The sequence below is a fragment of the Elephas maximus genome, chromosome 25 (assembly GCF_024166365.1).
Source record: "Elephas maximus indicus isolate mEleMax1 chromosome 25, mEleMax1 primary haplotype, whole genome shotgun sequence".
NCBI lineage: Eukaryota > Metazoa > Chordata > Mammalia > Proboscidea > Elephantidae > Elephas > Elephas maximus.
In genome coordinates this window covers 45,509,502-45,531,358 of record NC_064843.1, presented here as the reverse complement: position 1 = coordinate 45,531,358, position 21,857 = coordinate 45,509,502, and the positions used below count along the sequence as shown (strand labels likewise).

The window sequence follows — 21,857 nt, the reverse complement described above, 5'->3', positions numbered from 1 at the left end:
TATTTTATAAGCCCAGGACTCTCTGTCAATCTGTGACCAAGAAAAATTCTTTGCCTTAATCACCACGCATTCCTTTCGGATAGCTCGTATATCGCTGAAATAATTATCCCAGGCTTAAGAAAAGATTTTGTCTAGTCACTCCCCTAAAAGTTATAACAGTTGAGAAGTAGAATGTTCCTGTGAGTAAATTAATAGTGAACTTTGGCCTCTTCTGTGATACCTGCACATGCATTGTTAAAAAAAGCAACCCTTAATTCACTATTCCATGTGTGTATATGTGACACACTCCAATCATGGAAAGGAAACCTTTCTGTAAACCTGAGAATTGATGGGTTGCCTAGCCCAGATGCAATGCTCTCCAATAATAATGTGAACAGCTTTTAATTTATCATGCAAGTAATGACATGCCCTGGAAACTAGAAGCATTGAAAAGTAAAAGAAAGAAGACAAAAGAAGTAAACCCAATAACTCAATTTGCCCAAATTTTAAGGAATAGCAAACGAGCTCCAGAAACTACTGTGTGTCAGGGATGTGGGGTGGAGGGGAATCCAAAGTGTATGAGGCCAGAATCCTGGAGCTTTCGATTCATATGGACTTTTCTCTTGTTCTCTTTGATCAGCTGGAATAATGGAAGAAAGCTCAGACAATTCCAAAATAAGTTTCTCAGAGCTTTCACAATTCTAGTCTTTGAAAATAAATTGTTGGACTACGACATCCTTTCTTCAAAAGATAATCTTAAATTAAAATGTGGTGTTTGATTTTCTTTTTTCATATGCAAAGAAAATCTTAGAGAGAGATCTGAGGTTGGAGCATGATAAGCCTAGAAGCATCAGCACCCCTTGAAGTGATTGAGATTAGGCTGAGATGTCATGTTGAGCATTACCCTCAAACGGATGTCCGTCCTGATGTTCTGCTCAGGCACCACACTTTTGTGACCTGTCCAAGTTCAGCAGCTCAAGCGTAGACTGTGTGAACATTCCTAATCTCTGAACAGCATGGCAAAATAAATAATCACTCGAGAGACTTCGTTTCTGCCTTCCCCTTCCCACCTCACCTATAAAATAGGTTTATTGTGTACATAACTCTTTAAGGTCAAGTATTAATGGTGAGAACCATTAAGAGGGCAAAGTTCAGTGACTCCTGCCATTGGTGACCCTTAAATTTAATCTAGCGTGGTTGGAACAGAATTAAATGTGATGAACTGGCAAAGTGTGATAAAACCTGCCTTTACCCTTAGAATTGGGAAGCAGCAAAGGAATGAGAGAAATCTAAACAATAAAAATGAACTCTATGATCTAACTGCAGCCCCAGAGTTAAAGGTGAACATTCACAGGCAACTGCCATGCCTGAAGGCCAACCTCTGACATCTTTCAAATATCACGTGGTTTCTGGGCCCCAGCAGTCGTTTTGGAATTTTATCAAACAAACAGTGGTCTTTGTTTCTATTTATTTTATGTCCACTTCAGCGAGAAAAGATGACAGGGCTGCATTTGGGGAAACACAGAAACGAATTTCTTCAGCCCAGCTGAACTTGATCTTTCAAAATAAATCCTTGAAATCAGTCACATTTACACCTTTTTATTATTATTATTATTATTCCTTTTCAACCCGAGAGCTTAGTTGTTCTAGTCTTCTCTCTTTCCCTCCCTTCGTCCACCTGCTTTCATTTGGATATATCAGTTATTTTCCCTTGTGATTTGAAAGTGTATTTCAGTGTATCCATTTTTTAAAAAATATCAACTATACATCTTTCTGACTTCATATTATAATCATTTCCCTTCCTTTCAAGTTCAACTTCATTTCAGTTCCTTTCCTGGAGTTTTTACACTTATTCTACTAAAAAAAAAAGCTTTCTCAGAGTCTGACTAATTTAAGTGTTTCTCAGAATCTGATTGTTTTTTTTTAACTTTTATTGTGAAATAATTTTAGATTTTTTTAAGTTATAAAAATGTTACAGAATTCTGAAATGACCTTCTTATACTTTCTCCAAATGTTAACTGTAGAGCTATAATTGTCAAAATGAAGAAATTAACGTTGTCAGCATGACTAACTAATCTACCCAATTTATTCAAATTTACTAATTTTTCCACTCAAGGCTCTTTTTCTGGCTCAGGTTCCAATCCAGGATCCCACATCGTATTACTTCCTCCTGTCTCCTTAGTCACCTTAGGCCTGTGACAATTCCAGCCTTTCCCTGTCTTCCCTGATGTTAGCGTTTTTAAAGGGTACTTGTCAGTTATTCAGAGCCCTCGTGGTGCAGTGGTTAAGAGCTCAGCTGCTAACCAAAAGGATGGCAGTTTGAATCCTCCAGCTGCTCCTTGGAAACCCTATGGGGCAGTTCTACTGTGTCCTATAGGGTCACTATGAGTCAGAATCTAATTGACGGCAATGGGTTTGGTTTGGTTTGGTGTCAGTTATTCATAGAAGGTTTCACAGTTTTGATTCGTCTGATGTTTCCTCACGATTAGGTTAAGATTGTGTATTTTGGGCAGGAACACCAAAGGAGTGTTGTTGTGTCCTTCTCAGTGCATCATACCAGGGGGTACGTAGTGTTGATACGTTTTGTGAACTGGTGATGTTAACCTGTATCATTTGGTTAATGTGGTGTCTGCCAGGTTTCTCCACCGTAAAGTCACTTTTTTCTCTTTTTAATTAATAAATATCTTGTGGGGAAATACTTTCAGACTATGCAAATATCCTGTTTCTCATCGCACTTTTTCCCACTAATTTTAGTATCCATCAATGGTTCTTGGCTACAGTAATTATTACTATGGTTGCCTAATTTTGATTTTCTATTTCCCTAATTCCTTCTACATTTGTTGATTGGAGTACTACTGTAAGGAGGAGCTTCCTTCCCCTCCCCTTTTATTTATTTGTTCAAATATTTATTTATATCAGTTGGGGATGCATGGTTATTGTTGTTCTTGCTGTTAGTTGCCATCAAGTCACCCCGACTCATGTTGACCCTATACAAAATGGAAGAAAATGCTGCCTGGTTCTGTGCCATGCCCATGATCCATTGCAGATCAGACCACACAGTTTTCATTGGCTGATTTTCAGAAGCAGATTGCTAAGCCTTTCTTCCTAGTCCATCTTAGTCTGGAAGCTCTGCGGAAACCTGTCTAGCAACATGGCAACACACAAGCCTCCACTGATAGACAGGTGGTGGCTTTGAACCAGGTGCAGTAGGCAGGAATTGAACATGGGATATCATTGTTGATTAGCTGAAAGCAGAGAATACCAGAAGGATGTTTACCTGTGTTTTATTGACTATGCAAAGGCATTCAACTGTGTGGATCATAACAAATTATGGATAACATTGCAAAGAATGGGAATTCCAGAACTTCATTACCCTTATGTGGACTCTGTGCATGGACCAAGAGGCAGTCATTCAAACAGAGCAAGAGGATACTGCATGGCTTAGAATCAGGAAAGGTGGATTGTATCCTTTCACCATGTTTATTCAATTTAAATGCTAAGCAAATAATCCAGATTATATGAAGAAGAAGATGGCATCAAAATTGGAGGAAGACTCATTAACAACCTGTGATATACAGTTGACATAACCTTGCTTGCTGAAAGTGAAGAGGACTTGAAGCACTTACTGTTGAAGATCAAAGACTACAGTCTTCAGTATGGATTATACTTCAAAATAAAGAAAACAAAAATCCTCACAACTGGACCAATGAACAACAGTGTGATAAATGAAGAAAAGATTGAAGTTGTTAAGGATTTCATTTTACTTGAATCCACAATCAATACCCATGGAAACAGCAGTCAAGAAATCAAACAACACATTGCACTGGGCAAATCTCCTACAAAAGACCTCTTTAAAGTGTTAAAAAACAAAAACGTCACTTTGAGGACTAAAAAAAAAACTAAAGCCACAATATTTTCAATCACCTAATATGCATGAGAAAGCTGGATATTGAATAAGGAAGACTGAAGAAGAATTGTTTCCTTTGAATTGTGGTGTTAGCAAAGAATACTGAATATACCATGGACTGCCAGAAGAATGAAATCTGTCTTGGAACAAGTACAGCCAGAGTGCTCCTTGGAAATGAAGATAATGAGACTTCGTCTCACATACTTTGGGCATGTTATCAGGAGATACCAGTCCCTTGAAAATGACATTGTGCTTGGTAAGGAAAAGGATCAGCGAAAAAGAGGAAGACCCACAACAAGATGGATTGACACAGTGGCTGCAAAGATGCATAGCAACGATTGTGAGGATGGTGCAGGATCGGGCAGTGTTTCATTCCATTGTACATAGGTAGCTATGAATCAGGGCTGATTCGAGGGCACCTAACAACAACAACTTCTGCATGGAAGGAGATAATTCTACCACTGAACCACCCCTGCCCTCTCACCTTTACATGCCTAAGTCTTTATGTGATTTAGATGAGGTCATTGGCCTGAAGTCAAATACCAGTCTCCCACATGGATGGTGAGAATTCTACCACTGAAGCCCCAAGGCTTCATGATGGATACACGATATTTATTTTATTCTCTGTATAATAATTCAGTAATATATTCAGTCAACTGTTCAGTAACGTAGTTCTCAAGAACCTTTGAGCTCTTACAGAGTAGAACCTATGTCTTTTTGGTATGCCACCATTATTTTTCAGCTTTTTTTCTAACTTCCTGGCAGCGCAAGAAATTCTATCATTCTCTTGTATCTCCTTGTATTTTCTCTACCTCAGCCCTGAAATCAACCAAGCAGCCATTGTTACTTTTATTGTAGAATGCTATTTAGAAACAAGCTCTCATGTAAGATGCTCCACTGGTCTCACCCCATCTGGAGCAAGGGAGAATGAAGAAAATCAAAAACACAAGGGGAAGATTAGTCCAAAGGACTAATGGACCATGACTACCACAGCCTCCCCCAGACTGAGTCCAGCACAACTACATGGTGCCTGACTACCACCACTGACTGCTCTGATAGAGCTCACTATAGAGGGTCCTGGACAGAGCTGGAAAAAAATGTAGAACAAAATCCTAACTCAGGGAAAAAAAAGAGAGAGAGAGACCAGACTTACTGATCTGATAGAGACTGGAGAAACCCCAAGGGTACGGCTCCCAGACATTGTTTGGGCTCAGTAACGAAGTCACACCTGAGGTTCACCCTTCAGCCAAAGATTATACAGGCCCATCAAAAAAACAAGACTAAATGTGCACACCAGCTCAGCGGCAAGGACAAGAAGGCAGGAAGGGGACAGGAGAGCTAGTAATGAGGAACCCAAGTTTGAGAAGGGGAGACTGTTGACATATCTTGGGGTTGGCAACCAATGTCACAAAATAATATGTGTATTAATTGTTTAATGAGAAACTAGTTTGCTCTGTAAACCTTCTAAAGTACAAGAAAAGCAATTCAAAAAAAGAAAGAAAGCTTTTGGTGTTAAGCATGCTTATTATTACAGGGGTGCACTGTCTAGACCCTTCCAACAAATAGATGTAGATATAGATACATTTATAGCAATAGATACAGATACACATTAACCCACACTTATATATATATATATATGGAAATAATGGTGGTGTAGTGGTTAAGAGCTACATCTGCTAACCAAGAGGTAGGCAGTTCAAATCCAGCAGGTGCTCATTGAAAACTCTATGGGGCAATTCTACTCTGTCCTGTAGGGCTGCTATGAGTTGACTCAACAGCAATGGATTTTTTTATACATATATATTTGTTTCTCTATCATATCTTAAAAAAAAAAATCTATATCTATCTATGTTAAAACCCAAAATTCATACTGATACATCAATTTCTTTCTATCGTAATAATGTTCATTCTTGACTTCTCCTTTTCCTTACTGGTAATGTCTTTCTCTGACCGTGAGAAACCTGGCTGTCATAGTCCATTATATATTTGCTTCTTTGTTCAGTAGTAATATACACATAAAGTAGTTCCAGAGTTGCTAACTTATACATATGTCGGAAACAAATTTATTAACTGGAGTGTAATATTTGCTGCATATTTTCTTTTTGTCTTTCATTTTAATTATATAGGCATAATACTGTTTTTAAAGTCACTTAACTTTTTTTGTCTTCACACCTTCTTCATGACTATGTTATTCATTTGTAATACAGCTAGGCCCGTTTCTTATTGTTCGTATTCCAGTACACACACACACATCTGGTGATTTTAATTTTTCTTTTTTTTTTTTGGTCATGCAAGCATTACCATCGTTCAGAGCTGAGTCAGAGCTAAACAAAAGGGTAAACTCAGAGGAGTGTCACTTTTCCCTCATTCCTAATATCACATTTGAGGCCCTCATTCTCTCCATTCCTTACATACACAAACACATGCACGCATATGCGTGCACACACACACACCAAAGTGAACAAGCTTTTTGTTTTCTGATTTAATGCTTCCTGTATTTTTTTTTGCATAAATGAGCAGGTGCATGCATATTTTTTTATACCCTCTTTTTTCTTACATGAAAAGTAACACACTACAGATAAATTTTGTACTGTCCTTTTTCATTTAAAGGCATGTCCTGGTTTACACTGTATCAGCTTAGAGTGTTCGTCATCGTTCTTTATAGCTCCATAATACCCCATAGTGTGGTTAAACCATAGGGTATCCAACCACTCTCCTGTAAATGAGCATGAAGGTAGTTTTTAGTAATTTAAAATTATAAATAACGCAGCAACGAATAACCTCGTGCATATATATTTTTGTATTGCTGGAGATGGGTCTTCAAGGTAGATGCCTAGTAATGGAATTGCTGAGTCAAGGGATGAGTGCATAGATAGTTTTGTTAGGTGTTGCCATCTCCCCTCCAGAAGGTTGTTCTAGTTTGCATTCCCACCAGCGATGCAAGTAAAGTCCATTTCCCCACAGCCTCGCCAAGAGAATGTGTTGGCATATTTTTAAATTTTTGTCAATCCAGTAGGTAAGAAATGATATCTTGATGTTGTTTTAATTTGCATTTTTGAGTGCGAGTGGGTTTAAACATTTTTAAGGGCAGTTTTATTTTCTTTTTTGTGAATTGTCTTTTTATGTTCATTTCCCGTTTTTTAATCAGTTCTTTGGGCCTCTGTCCCATATTTTTTTTTTCCAATTTTTTTTTTTATGGCACTTTGGATGAAGGTTTACAGAACAAACTGGCTTCTCATTAAAGAGTTAGTACACATATTGTTTTATGACATTGGTTAACAGCCCCACGACACGTCAACACTCTCACTTCTCAACCTTGGGTTCCCTATTACCAGCTTTCCGGTCCCCTCCTGCCTTCTAGTCCTTACCCCTGGGCTGATGTGCCTCTTTAGTCTCATTTTGTTTTATGGGCCTGTCTAATCTTTGGCTAAAGGGTCATCCTCGGGAGTGACTTCATTACTGAGCTAAAAAGGTGTCTGGGGCCATCCTCCTGGGGTTTCTCCAGTATCTGTCAGGCCAGAAAGTCTGATCTTTTCGTGCACGTTAGTATTTTGTTCTACATTTTTCTCCAGCTCTGTCCAGGACCCTCTATTGTGATCCCTGTCAGAGCAGTCAGTGGTGGTAGCCTGTTACCATCTAGTAGTGCTGGATTCAGTCTGGTGGAGACCGTGGTAGATGTGGTCCATTAGTCCTTTGGACTAACCTTTCCCCTGTGTCTTTAGGTTCCTTCCTTCTCCTTTGCTCCCAAAGGCGTGAGACCAGTGGATTACCTTAGATGGCCGCTCACAAGCTTTAAAGACCCCAGACAGTACTCACCAAAGTAGAATGTAGGACGTTTTCTTTGTAAACTGTGTTATGTCTTGGTCCCCATAGCCCTCAGCCCAGTAATTCAGACCATCGGGAGCTTGGATGTGTCTATGGAGCTTTCATGACCTTGCCTTATACAAGTTGTGTTGGCTTCCGCAGTATTGTGTACCATCTTACCCTTCACCAAAGTTACCATTTTTCTATTATTTAGTGTTTTTCCATTTCCCCCCATTCCCATCCCATAACCGTCAAAGATCGTTTCTTTTTGTGTGTAAACTTTTTCATGAATTTTTATAGTAGTGGTCTCATACGATATTCGTCCTTTTGTAATTGACTTATTTCACTCAGCATGATACCCTCCAGATTCAACCATGTTGTGAGATGCTTCACAAATTCATCATTGTTCTTTATCGTTTCGTCGTACTCCATTGTGTGTATGTACCACAGTTTGTTTATCCATTCATCTGTTGATGGGCATCTAGGTTGTTTCCATCTTTTTGCTATTGTGAAAAATGCTGCAATGAACATGAGTATGCATACGTCTATTCATGTGACAGCTTTTATTTCTCTAGGATATATCCCTAGGAGTGGGCTTGCTGGATCATATGGTATTTCTATTTCTAGCTTTCTAAGGAAGAGCCATAGTGTTTGCCAAAATGGTTGTACCATTTTATATTCCCACCAGCAGTGCATAAGAGTTCCAATCTCCCTGCAGTGCCTCCAATACTTGTTATTTTCTTTTTGATTCATGCCAGTAATGCCAGGGTGAGATGGTATCTCATTACGGTTTTGATTTGCATTTCTCTAATGGTTAGTGATTTCAAGCATTTCCTCATGTGTCTGTTAGCTTTTTGAATGTGTTCTTTGGTGAAGCGTCTGTTTATTTCCTTTCCCCATTTTTTAATTGGATTATTTGTCTTTTTGTTGTAGAGGTGTTGGATTTTCCTATAGATTTTAAAGATAAGAACTTTGTCGGATTTGTAATAGCCAAAAAAAATTTTTTCTGTCTGTAGGTTCTCTTTTTACTCTTTTGGTGAAGTCTTTTGATGAGTATAAATGTTTAATTTTTAGAAGATCCCTGTTATCTAGCTTATCTTCTAGAGTTTGTATGTTGTGAGTTATGGTTTTTATCCTTTTAATGCCATTATTAGGGCCTCTAGAGTTGAGCCTATTTTTTCTACTATGATCTTCATAGTTTTAGGTTTCACATTTCAGTCTTTGATCCATTTGGAATTAGTTTTTGTGTATGGCGTGAGGTATGTGTCTTTTTTTTTTTTTTTGCAGATGAACATCCATTTTATCAGCACTTTTTGTTAAAAAGGCTGTCTTTTCCCCCATTTGATGGACTTTGGGCCCTTGTCGAAGGTCAGGTGACCATCCGTGGATGGATTAACATCTGGGTTCTCAATTCTGTTCCACTGGGAAATGTATCTATCCTTGTACCAGTACCAGGTGTATAGTATGCTCTGAGGTCAAGTAGCGTGATTCCTCCTACTTTATTTTTCTTCTTCAATAATGCTTTACTTATCCAGGGCCCCTTCCTTTCCCATATAAAGTTAATGTTAGTTTTTCCATCTCTTTATAGAATGTCGTTAGTATTTGGATAGAGATTGCATTATATTTATAAATTGCTTTGGGTAGAATTGTCATTTTCACACTGCTGAGTCTACCTGTCCATGAGCATGGTTTGTTCTTCCATTTATGTAGATCTCTTTTGGATACTTGCAGTAGTGTTTTGTAGTTTTCTTTGTATAGGTCTCTTACATCTCTGGTAAGATTTATTCCTAAATGTTTTATTTTTTTAGGGGCTATTATAAATGGTATTGTTTTCCTGATTTCCTTTTCTTCATTCTCTTTATTGGTGTGTAGGAATCCAACTGATTCTTGAATATTTATCTTGTATCCTGCTACTCTGCTGAATCTTTCTATTAGTTCCAGTAGTTTTCTCATGGAGTCTTTTGGGCTTTGTACATATAGTATCTTATTGTCTGCATATAGAGACAGTTTTATGTCTTCATTACCCATTTGGATACCGATTATTTCTTTTTCTTGCCTTATTGCTCTAGCTAGGATTTCTAGCACTAAGTTAAATAGGGGTGGTGATAAAGGGCATCCTTGTCTTGTTCCTGTTCTCAAGGGAAATGTTTTCAGCCTCTCTCCATTAAGAATGGTGTTGAATGTTGGTTTTGTATAGATTTCATTTATTATGTTGAGGAATTTCCCTTCTATACCTATTTTATTGAAAGTTTTTATCGGGAATGGGTGTTGGACTGTGTCAAACACCTTTTCTTCATCTATTGAGATGATCATGTGATTTTTTTTTCTTTTATTTCTGTGGTGGATTACATTGATTAATTTTCTAATGTTGAACCGTCCTTGCGTACCTGGTATGGCTCCTACTTGATCATGGTGTATTTTTTTTTTATGATGCTGAATACTATTGGCTACAATTTTGTCAAGAATTTTTGCATCTATATTCATGAAAGATATTGGTCTATAATTTTCTTTTTTTGTGGTGTCTTCTCCTAGTTTTGGTATCAGGGTTTTGCTGGCTTCATAGAATGAATTCAGACTTATGCCTTCTTTTTCTATGTTCTGAAATCGTTTGAGTAGCACTGGTGTGAGGTCTTCTCTGAATGTTTAATAGAACTCTACAGTGAAGCCATCTGTCTGTCATAATTTTTAACAGATCTTTATATATTAGGGACATTAGCTTTTTGTCTGTGCCATATATTGCAGGTATTTTCTCTCAGTTTTTTATTTTTTGTGGTTTTGTTATGTAAATTTGTATGTAGTCAAATTTATTGATCTTTTATCACCTCTGTATTTTGAGTTATAGTCAGAAAGCCTTTCTTTAGATTGAAGTTACAGAGAAATTCACCCATGTTTTTTTCTAGTTCTTGTGTGTTTTCACTGTTTTATGTTTAGAAATCTAGCCCATCTGGAGTTTATTGTTGTGTATGATGTGAGGTATGAATATAAATTTTCTTTTTTGAATGGCTGAGCAGTTGTCCCTCAACCATATATTAAAAAGTATATTTTTGCCCAGGTGATAGAAATGCCATTTTTATCATATACTAAATTTCTGTATTGCATTGGGCAAATCTGCTGCAAAAGACCTCTTTAAAGTGTTAAAAAGCAAATATGTCACTTTGAGGACTAAAGTGCACCTGACTCAAGCCTCATATGTATGTGCAAGCTGGACAAATGGATAAGGAACACTAAAGAAGAGTTGATGCATTTCAGTTATGGTGTTGGTGAAGAATATTGAATATGCCATGGACTGCCAGAAGAACAAACAAATTCGTCCTGGAAGAAGTACAGCCAGAATGCCCTTTAGAAGGGAGGATGGTGAGACTTCGTCTCATGTATTTTGGACATGTTATCAGGAAGGACTAGCCCCTGGAGAAAGACATTACGCTTGGTAAAGAGGGTCAGTGAAAAAAGAGTAGGACACTCAGTGAGATGGATTGACACAGTGGCTGCAACAATGGGCTCAAACATAGTAATGATTGTGAGGATGGCACAGGACCAGGCAGCATTTTGTTCTGTTGTGCATGGGATCAGTATGAATGAGAACCAACTCGATGGCACCTAACAACAACAACAGTGACAAATTTCTATACGTACTTGGTCTATTTCTGTGTTTCTTTCTATTCCAGTGGTCTGTTTGTCTGTCCATGCTTCAGTACCACAGTTTTAATTTTATAAGCTTTGTAATAAGTTTTAATACATGGTAGGGATATTTCCCCCTTGTGTCAAGATTCTTCTTTTTATCCATGGGCTGCAAACTTGGGGTGCATATAGGGCCAAAAAGGAAACACAAATAAGTGATACAGACAGGGTTTGAGTAACAGGGAGTGGTGGAGACTATAGAAAATAGGAGTGTTTTCTGCATGTCCAAACTAAAGAAAACAGCTGTGTTGTAGCTCCAGCCAAATGTTTTCCAGGGGGACAATAGATCCAATGTTGTAAAATATTCTACTTTTTCAAAATGTGATAAAATTACAGGTTTTTATGAGAAATCTCCCAATTTTAAAATGTTAGCTCATTTTTTAAAATATTGGCAATGAATTAAAATTTCTCTTAGCATTTATTTTAAGCAAGCATTACGCTGAGCCAAAAATTTAAGCCATATGTGAGCTACATATGGCCCAAAGATTTCTAGTTTGTACACTCTGCTAAGCATAAGAAGTTGCTGAGGAAAGTGATGCAAATAGAATTAGGCTCCAGTTAATTTTGCACCAAATATTGAAAAAGTCAGTTTTTCAGAAAGTAGATATGTTCATCTCAAATATGAACAAAGAGAATAAAGATATTTATAAGTTAGCATAAAAATACTAGATAGCTCCCAGCCCAGTATTTGAAGAATGAAAGGGAATAAATTGTCCTTATAAATGTTGTCAAAAAGAGAACAGTTGACATCAAGTCAATTCCAACTCAGCAACACCATGTGTGTCGGAGTAGAACTGTGCTTCATCAGGTTTGCAATGGCTCTGACCCTTTGGAAGTAAATTGCCAGGGGTCTTTCTTTTGAGGCACTTCTGGGTGGATTCAAACCACAAACCTTTTGGTTAATAGCCAAGACTTTATTACATATGCTTATTAACATATTACAGTCTCAAATGCTTATTCTATAAAGTAAAAGTTGTTGACCTGCAAAAAAAAAATTACTACAAGTCCACAAAGCCAAAGCAAAACCTTGAGTATATCCCACCTGAATTTAGAGACCAATTCAAAAATAGATTTGGCATATTGAGTACTGATGACTGAAGACCAGAGAAGTTGTGGGATGACATCAAGGATATCATACATGAAGGAAGCAAAAGGCCATTAAAAAGACAGGAAAGAAAGTAAAGACCAAAATAAATGTCAGAAGAGACTCTGAAACTTGATCTTGAATGTAGAGTAGCTAAAGTGAAAGGAAGAAATGACGAAGTAAAAGAGCTGAACAGAAGATTTCAAAGAATGGTTCAAGAGGACAAAGTAAAGTATTATAATGAAATGTGCAAAGAGCTGGAATTAGAAAAACCAAAAGGGAAGAACATGCTCAGCATTTCTTAAGCTGAAAGGAATGAAGAAAAAATTCAAGGCTCGCATTGCAATACTGAAGGATTCTATGGACAAAAAAATTGAAGCACCAAAAGAAGATAAAAGAAATAGAGTACTGTACCAAAAAAAAAAAAACTGGTCAACGTTCAAATGTATTTTAAAAGCTTTTAGTTATAATATATGAAAATAAAAAAAATTGAATTAGTTCCATATGGTATAAAATAAAACCAAACAAATACAAAGTATAAAACATTAAGCTCAATCCTCTTCACCAAAAATTATCACCGACTTTTATGAATCCTTCCATACATGCATGTAGAAGCACAAATAAGTTAATTAAAGGTGTTATCCTGAGCATATTGTTTGATGTCTTCTTTTTCATTTACTTCCATATCAGTTCATATGGAGCTGCATTTTCTGTATTGCTACAAAATATTTAATTATATGGATTGTTTTGATTAATTTCTTAATTGATGTATATTTACATTGTTTTCAGTTTTTCATATTGCAAACAACACTGAGAATAAAATTTTTTACATACTTATGTAAATATATCTGTTAGGTAAATTTTTATAAGTGCAATTGCTGCATCAAGGGATGTGTGCAATTTACATTTTTCATGGTCATTGCCCTAGTATGAAATAAACTCTTTAAATATGAATTTCTTAAGATGAATATTGAATTTAATATTTTTCTAGAAATGTATTCCAGAGGTTTAAATTTATTATTTAAAATTAAATTTGGCTATTATTAATTACAGATCTATTCCTACTTAAAAAGTCATGTAAATCATATTTCTGTTTTTTAATTTTAAAAACATTGTTTTATTTAGTATTAAAGTATTTATGTTTAGAATTGAAAATGTAGAAAATATAGATAAAAGTAAAGCCCCAAAATTTTAACACCCCCAGAAAACTACAAATAACATCTTTTACTACACTATGTAAACATTCTGATTTTACTAGAAAGTTCACAATATTTTGTAAACTCTTTGATAGAATTAACTAGAAAATTTATCATAAGTATCTTTCAAAAATGATACTTATAAAGTTATTTTAAGTGGCAAAATGTCCCCAGGCTAAGTATACCAATTTAACAAAACAATCAGTTACTGTTGGATATCGTTCATGGTTTCTAATTTGAAATTTTCCCAGCTATAATGACATAGGCTTTCTGAGTGCTGAGACTCTACCAAGACAGTTCCTTGAATTTTGTAGGCACTCAATATATATTTGCTGATTGAGTGAATGAATGAATGAACGAACATGATGATATAAATGTTTCTGCTAAATATTTCTTATTTCCTTATGGTAAATTCCTAATGAAGTTGCTGAATCAAAAGCCATGGAAATTATTAAAGCAGAAGATTGTAGCTCCCTTAATCCGCATCAATAATTGATCCTATGTCACTTTTACGAATGTGTATATATATGCGCGTGTGTGTGTGTGTGTGTGTGTGTATAGAAGCCCTGGTGGAGCTGTGGTTAAGTGCTTGGCTGCTAACTGAAAGGTTGGAGATTCGACCCTACCAGTTGCTCTGCGGAGGGAAACTGTGGCAATCTGCTTCTATAAAGATTACAGCCTTGGAAACTCTATGGGTTAGTTTTACTGTCATATAGGGTCATTATGACTCAGAATCAACTCGATGGCAATGGGTTATATGTATATATACACTTTTATATACCTCATTCCTCTCTTATTGACATGGTTAGGTTCCAAAGAGTAAGTCCTTATGTGAAAATCAGCATTAAGTGAAAATAGAGGATGACTACATCAGATCACAAAAATGGAGGGTGACCACATCATTACATAACTGCCAAATTATATCATTACATAACTGAGAAATCACTGAGAATTATGGCCCAGCAAGTTTACACGTAACCTTAACCCTCATAGCCACTGTTACTCTTGCCTCACACTTCTGCATTTGTAACTGCGAGGTATATATCATTAATGTGTAAAATGATCAGATAGATTTTTTACTATTGTCATAAATGTGGAATAATGAGATAGTTGGAAAGTGAGTAGATGTATGCACACACGCACACATAGTTGATTTGAGATGTGATAATAGATGTCTCAATTTTTTTTCTTTTTTTTAGAACTCAACAAAATAAAATTCCAATGCATTGTTAAAAAAAAAAAAATGTTAGACATTATTTCACACATACATGTAACAAGCCAAAAATAACTAAATAAATAAATAGCAACTTCATATACGAACAGAGGCCTTTTTATCTTTGGCCTTTTTAACCATTTCATACAAACCAATTACATATAAAAAGCCCCCTCTTACATTCCAAGACCTCCCTTGGATGTCTGAAACCGAGGACAGTACCAGATACACTATGATTTGTCCTATACATACATACATACCTATGATAAAGTCTAATTTACAAATTAGGCACAGTAAAAGATAAACAAGACCTCTTTAAAGTGTTAAAAAGCAAAGATGTCACTATAAGGACTAAGGTGTGTCTGACCCAAGCCATAGTGTTTTCAATCACCTAATATGCATGTGAAGTCTGGACAATGAATAAGGAAAACTGAAGAAGAATGGATGCCTTTGAATTGTGGTGTTGGCAAAGAATACTGAATATACCGTGGACTGCCAGAAGAATGAACAAATCTATCTCGGAAGAAGTACAGCCAGAATGCTCTTTAGAAGGGAGAATGGCCAAACTTTGTCTCATGTACTTTTGACATGTTATCAGGAGGGCCTAGTCCTTAGAGAAGGATATCATGCTTGGTAAAGTAGAAGGTCAGAGAAGAAGAGAAAGATCTTCAATGAGAGGGACTAACACAGTGGCTGCAACCATTGGCTCGAGCATAACAAGGACTGTGAGGATGGCACAGAACCGGGCAGTGTTTTGTTCTGTTGTACATAGGGTCGCTATGAGTCATAACCGACTCTACCATATTTAAAAATAATAAAAGATTAACAACAATAACTAATAATAAAATAGAACAATTATTAACAATATACTGTGATAAAACGTGAATGACCGGGACGGCATGAGATTTCATCATGCTACATACTCATTTAACTTTTTCCAATCGTGGGTGACCACAGTAGCTGAAACCACAGAAAGGAAAAAGGCTACTATAGTACAGTTAAGTACATACACAAAAAAAGTTACTGGAATGTTCAGAATAACCAAAACCAAACCCGACGCCATCCAGTCGATTTCGACTCAGAGCTTCCCTATAGGACAGAGTAGAACTGCCCCATGGGGTTTCCAAGGAGGAGCTGGTGGATTCCAGCCTCAGACCTTTTAGCAGCTGTAGCTCTTAACCACTGCACCACCTGGGCTCTGCTTGGAATAAGATTGTATTTTTGTTGTTGTTGTTATGTTTACTTTTTTTTTAGAAGTTTTTTTTTCCCCTTTGAGATTATAATGAATATGGTCACACCACAAGCAGTCAAAAGTAGGACAGAGAACACTCTGAAGGCTGGGTTGGTCATCTGAGGTCATTAAAAATGGCTCACCCCTAACAATATGTACAAAAATATAAAATGTAAATGAAAAATAGAAACAAATTTTCCTTTTTAAAGTACTTCAAAAAAAAAAAAAAGCAGGGCCCTGGAAGTTTTGGTTCTTTTATCCTCCCCTGTTGCAAATTCACATTGTGGTTTTGGTTGGGTAATGGAGAGCGCCTGTCGTCTGCGGTGGCGCTGCCCGAGGTGGGCGGGCGGGACGCTCTACTTGAAGGTGACCACGTTTAGATTCTTAGTGTTGAGTGACTAGGTCACGGCGCCCTTTTTTCTTTCTTTCTTTAACTTTCCCTTTTCTGCTGTCTATCCATCTTCTGCTTTTTGATGTCAACAGCGTCATCCTCATCATCTTCAGCTGCCCTTTGCCTGTAGCTGCCTCAGTCTCCTCATCTTCATCTTTGTCCACTTCCTCACCATCACCTTCTTTCTCCTTCTCCTCCTCTTCTCCACCTTCTTCTTCATCTACCTCATGGTCAGCTTCCTGTTCCCCATTTTCCTCATTAGTGTTCCAATTCGTGGGTGCACCTTTTCCATTCTCCGCCTCTTCCACAACCCCCTTCTTCTCCTTTGTGGCCTGGGGATGATCTGGGAGCTGGTGTTCACGGCCACGTCTGACCTGGTGGGACAAACTGCTGATCCGATGCAGACGACTACGAAGAAAACGTGAGTTCGGGGACTGGACTCTGGCCAGAAAACTGCTAGGATTCCCATGGCGGAGGAGGCGCGCAGCAGAGGTGGCTGTGGGCGAGCAGGAAGCCAGACCTGGGAACAGTACTAAGATGCCTTTTCAGAGCGGCCAAGCTGGCGGGTGTCTCAATTTTGTTATAACTGCTTTTCTTTAAAAAATTAAGGACAAGTATAGAAAATGGCAAGAGATAATATAACGAAACACTGTTTACTTGCCATCCTAGAAGGAACGACATTGGGTTATAAGTGCTTTAAGTATTTTTACAATAAAACATTGCAGTCAAAAATAAAGCCTTCTAGGTTCCCATCCACAGTTCTCTCCCTTCTTCTCCAGTTGCAACGATTATTATAAATAATAATAATAATTGGTCTATGTTTTTCAATTTTTACCTCATGCATATGTGTTGAAAGCAATATGTTGGATTATTTTATGTTTTACATTTTTACACAAATGGTTATTAGGCTGCAACAAACATTTTTTAAAAAATCTCATTATTGTTTTTCTCTCATCCGTGCTATGTAATAGTTTTCACATGACTGTACTAAAATTTATTCATTTTATTTTTCAATTCTATGATTATTATAGAGAAACATTAGATGCGTTTGTATAATGTTACTTTCTTCTTTTTATGTCTAGTCATTGCCCACAATTATCTTCTGGCATTTAATGTATCCATAGGATGCCTGAGGCCACCCAGAGTTTTATAATTTTATCAGTAGTCCTTTGATTTTTTTTCCCCTCACATCTGGATGCTTGCGAAATTCTTTAAAGTCCTTCTCACTCAAAAACGTTTGCCAGGATGAAGCTAGGTGTGGGCCCTCTTCATGCTGATTTTCCCCAGAACGTGATACTTGTTCATGAGGAAGAAAATGATTTCTATAATTACGCAAACCCCATGCCCAGCTCACAAAAATGTCTTATAGCCCTCTGGTTATTGCTTCTAACTTGTTTCCCTCGATAGTTCATTTGGAAACACAGATTTTTCTAGAAGTCATGTCTCTGTTCACTCTTCTCCTTACTGACCACCTGTACCTCATCATTTTCTTTTTGTTCCAGCAGTGCTATGGGTCGCTTTTACATGGCCTTTCTTGCCATGGTCTTGTGACTTTCACCAAATGACAGGGTGGGACTATGCAAATAAGACATATGGCATCCGTATGTGGGTGGAGCCATGCAAATAAGGTGTATGGCGCCCTAATGAGAGGATTGGTCAGTTTTGCCATTCTGCTAGGCTTAAAAAAGAGACAACCTCAGAGCAGAGGGGGACATGAATACCACCAGAAAGAGGAGACAGGAGGTGAGTGCTTACTTTGGACCTAGGATCCCTGCTCTAAGAATCTCCTGGATTCAGGAGACAGAAAGAGAAAACTTTAACACCGAAGACGGTGACAGACAGTGAGAGGTAGTGGCAGAGAAGTGCTGGTGGCAAAGCCGGGAGACCAACACAAGATGGCACAGTGGGCTTCCTGGAGTAAGGTGGCTGCACTGGATGTGTCAGCCCACGGAGCAAGAGAGCTGAGCACCATTGGGCAGGAGGCTTCTTGGCAGAGTGGGGTGCCTTCGGGCACTTATCAGCGAAGCTAGGCATGCCAACCCGTGGAGCGATAGAGTTGTGAGCCTTTGGGCCAATTCTTGTTGGTGGAGTAGGGTGCCCCTGGGCACTTATTGGTGGAGATAGAAAGCTTTGTAATACTTGCCTGAGCAGGGCAGAGGCACGGCCGGGGAGCTGGGAGGCCGAGGGCCAGAGAAAGGCCTGCCTGCAAGCACAGCTAAGAAGAGGCTGTCCTGATCTAAGGACTGTATCTTGAGTCATCCTTGGCCCTGAATTGTAACTTGTCACTTCCTAATAAACTCTATAACGACTGGTCTGTGAATTCTGTGTGGCCATTGCAATGAACTATCGAACCCAGCAGAGAAGTAGGACATGCTGTGGAGGGTCGTCTAGTGTCAGAATTCCTAAAAAGGTTGCAGGGTGGAGGCGCATCTGACCTCTGCTTCGTAAGAATCAGCCTTGGCCTGTTGATCTTTATCCTTCATCCCACTTGTGAAGTTGGAGGAGGTCCGGCCCCTCTACCACACCATTCTTACACCATTCTTACAGTTCCCTTTCCCTCTAACTTCTGAGAGAGTTTCTCAAATTTGTTCCCTAGTCTAAAGATATTTCTTAGCACCACTTACATGGCACAAATAAATATTTGCTTCTAATGTTGAAGATTTTGTGTTTTATATATATATATATATATATGTATTTTATATACATATATATATGTATATAAACCCATTGCCATTGAGTCGATTCCAACTCGTAGATACCCTATAGGACAGAGCAGAGCTGCCCCATAGGGTTTCTAAGGAGTGACTGCTGGATTCAAACTGCCAACCTTTTGGTTAGCAGCTGTAGCTCTTAACCACTGAGCCACCAGGGCTCTCTCTCGTTCTCTATATATATATAAAAATATATATATATGAACATATATATATATACATTTCCATTATGTACATTTCCATAAATGGAAGACATTGAGCCTTATGGCCTATCAACATTCACATTATACAAAAATATATGAAAGATTCATCTGGAAGCCTCGAATTCTGGAAATAACTGACCAATTTAGTCCCAAGTGTTTCAGTGTTCAGCCATGTTTTTTACCACGTCCACCTGCACATTTCAGCAACCCTTTTGGAAAGAAAAACATTTTTATTCTCCTGGTCTTGGGCCACTCTTGGAGGAGACTATGCACTCTTTGGTTACCATCTGTATTTCCACAATCATTTGGACCCTTCTTGCAAACAATCACACAGTCCTTCTGCACTTGACCATTTGGTTGAGCAACATGGGAGGGTCAGTAGCCAAGAAATTGAAATTTATCAACAGAGGAGTCCTCTCCCTGTTTGTTTATTATTGGTCTAGGTTTACAATATGCAACAAATTCTTAAATGAACCTTTCTTGCTCCATAAATACAGAGTCCCATATTCACACAACCATCAAATTTTATAATCTTTGAAAGTCATCGGTACCAATACCCTGAAACCTAAAGAGGTGAAAAGACCTAAAGAGGTGAAACCACCCAGTTAATCAGAGATAGATCTGGGAATGACAAGCACCTTTCCCAATTCTACATCTAGTATGTTATCCTCAGCTACTTAATATATTCTACGGTTTCTTCAAATGTCAAAATTTGACATCAAGGCTCTGAGAACTACCAAATGTCGAATACTGACAAGGATGACTAAAGCAGAATGAAGCTTTAATGTACATACAGATTACTTGAAGATCTTGTTAAGTACAGACGCGGATTCAGGTGGGACCTGAGATTCTGTATTTCTAACAAGCTTCCAGGTGTTGTTGATGCTGCTGGTCCACAAACAAACTTTGGCTAACAAAGAGCTAGATGATCTTTCAGGGATGTCTATAGATCAAAGAGTTGTTGTATGTTGCTGGTCATTATCAGATCGGATGAGAATAGTGTTTGGGATGAAAAGAGAGAATAGAACAAAAGGCCTGGGAAATAAATGGAGCTGGACACTCAAGGAGAACAGAAGTTAGTATAGAAACTTCACACGGGTTTTGGATTTAGGGGATCATTTAGATCTTTGAAAAGAAGGGTTGATTTCTTACCATTCTCCAAAATCCACATACCAATCATCTCATATGAAACCTATTGTGGAGCATGGGTTTTAAGTCTGGTTCTAATAAACACTTCCCTAAGGAACCACTGATGTTGGTAGTGTTTTCTCACCAAAAGAACTCCCACCCTGCTTCTTTCCAAGGCCATCCCCACTATACTGCTTTCCCTGCACCCCAGTTTACCCAAAGGAATGCACACAATGAAGGAGAGATTTGAGGGGCATTTACAGCTATGGTCAACCTTATAGCCAAAATGGCCCAGGTGTGAAAAGCAAGATAGAATCACCCAGTGTTGGAGACAGAGGCTCCACCACCAAAAGCTGCAAAGATAAACCCTGGAAGAATCAGAGTGGCTTAAGACTTACTAATTATCTTTCCCCTTACCCAACCACCTTATCTTGGTCCATTGAGGAATTTATCTTCATTTTGTCTCTTGCATTTAACTTGTTTGAATAGCAAATGAACTGCTCAAATTCCATGGGGCTGAGTGTTTAACCTGAATGGAACCACGTGTACTAACTGCAAATACTGAAATGCAGATGGAGACTACAAACGGGATTCTTGAGTCCTGTACTTGTAGCTAAAGACAGAAATGCTATTTATATCTAGTCAGCTGGTTTAAAGATATGTAAGTTAGCCACATGAATTACACATGGCTTTTTTATAAATAAAATAAGAAAAAAATCAACATTGCCCGTTAAGGAAATTGGGCAATGCGCTTAAAAGAAACTTCAATGACCTTTGCCTTCATGTATTAATATGTTGCTTTCCTGGGAATCTGGTTTTGGAGGGAACATTTTTTCTGTGTTGGCTGTGGACACACACCATGTTCCTGCAGTGTCAGGCCACAATGCAAGAGGAAAGGGGATCTGAGGCAAAGGGCAGAGATATCAACTGTGTTTTGCCCCACGACAAGAGACTGCTTTGCAAAATGGACTTGGCTCCATCCATCAAAACAGTGTAAAGAATGGAAGGTCAAACTCTTCCTTAAGATGGGCACCCTAATGAGAAGAGCAAAGGCCTTTCTGTTCTTCACCAAACCAAAACTAAACCCGTCGCCGACGAGTTGATTTTGATTCACAGCAATCCCACAGGACAGAGTAGAACTGCCCCATAGGGTTTCCAAGGAGCAGCTGGTGGATTCCAACTGCCGACTTCTTGGTTAGCCACCACCAGGGCTCCATTCTTCACCAGCATAACTCAAATAATGAGATAGAGACCTTGTGTATTGAAGCCGCATGGGCACTTTCTCTTAGGGGAGAAAAGGAAATTGCTTTATGGGAAGAGAGACAAGACAAT

The 21,857-nt window shown here is 38.1% G+C and overlaps 1 pseudogene; it reads right to left on the bottom strand.

Moving 5' to 3' along the window:
* Positions 1-16,522: 16,522 nt before the first annotated feature.
* LOC126067357 (prothymosin alpha-like) lies at positions 16,523-16,952 on the bottom strand (annotated as a pseudogene).
* Positions 16,953-21,857: the final 4,905 nt, after the last annotated feature.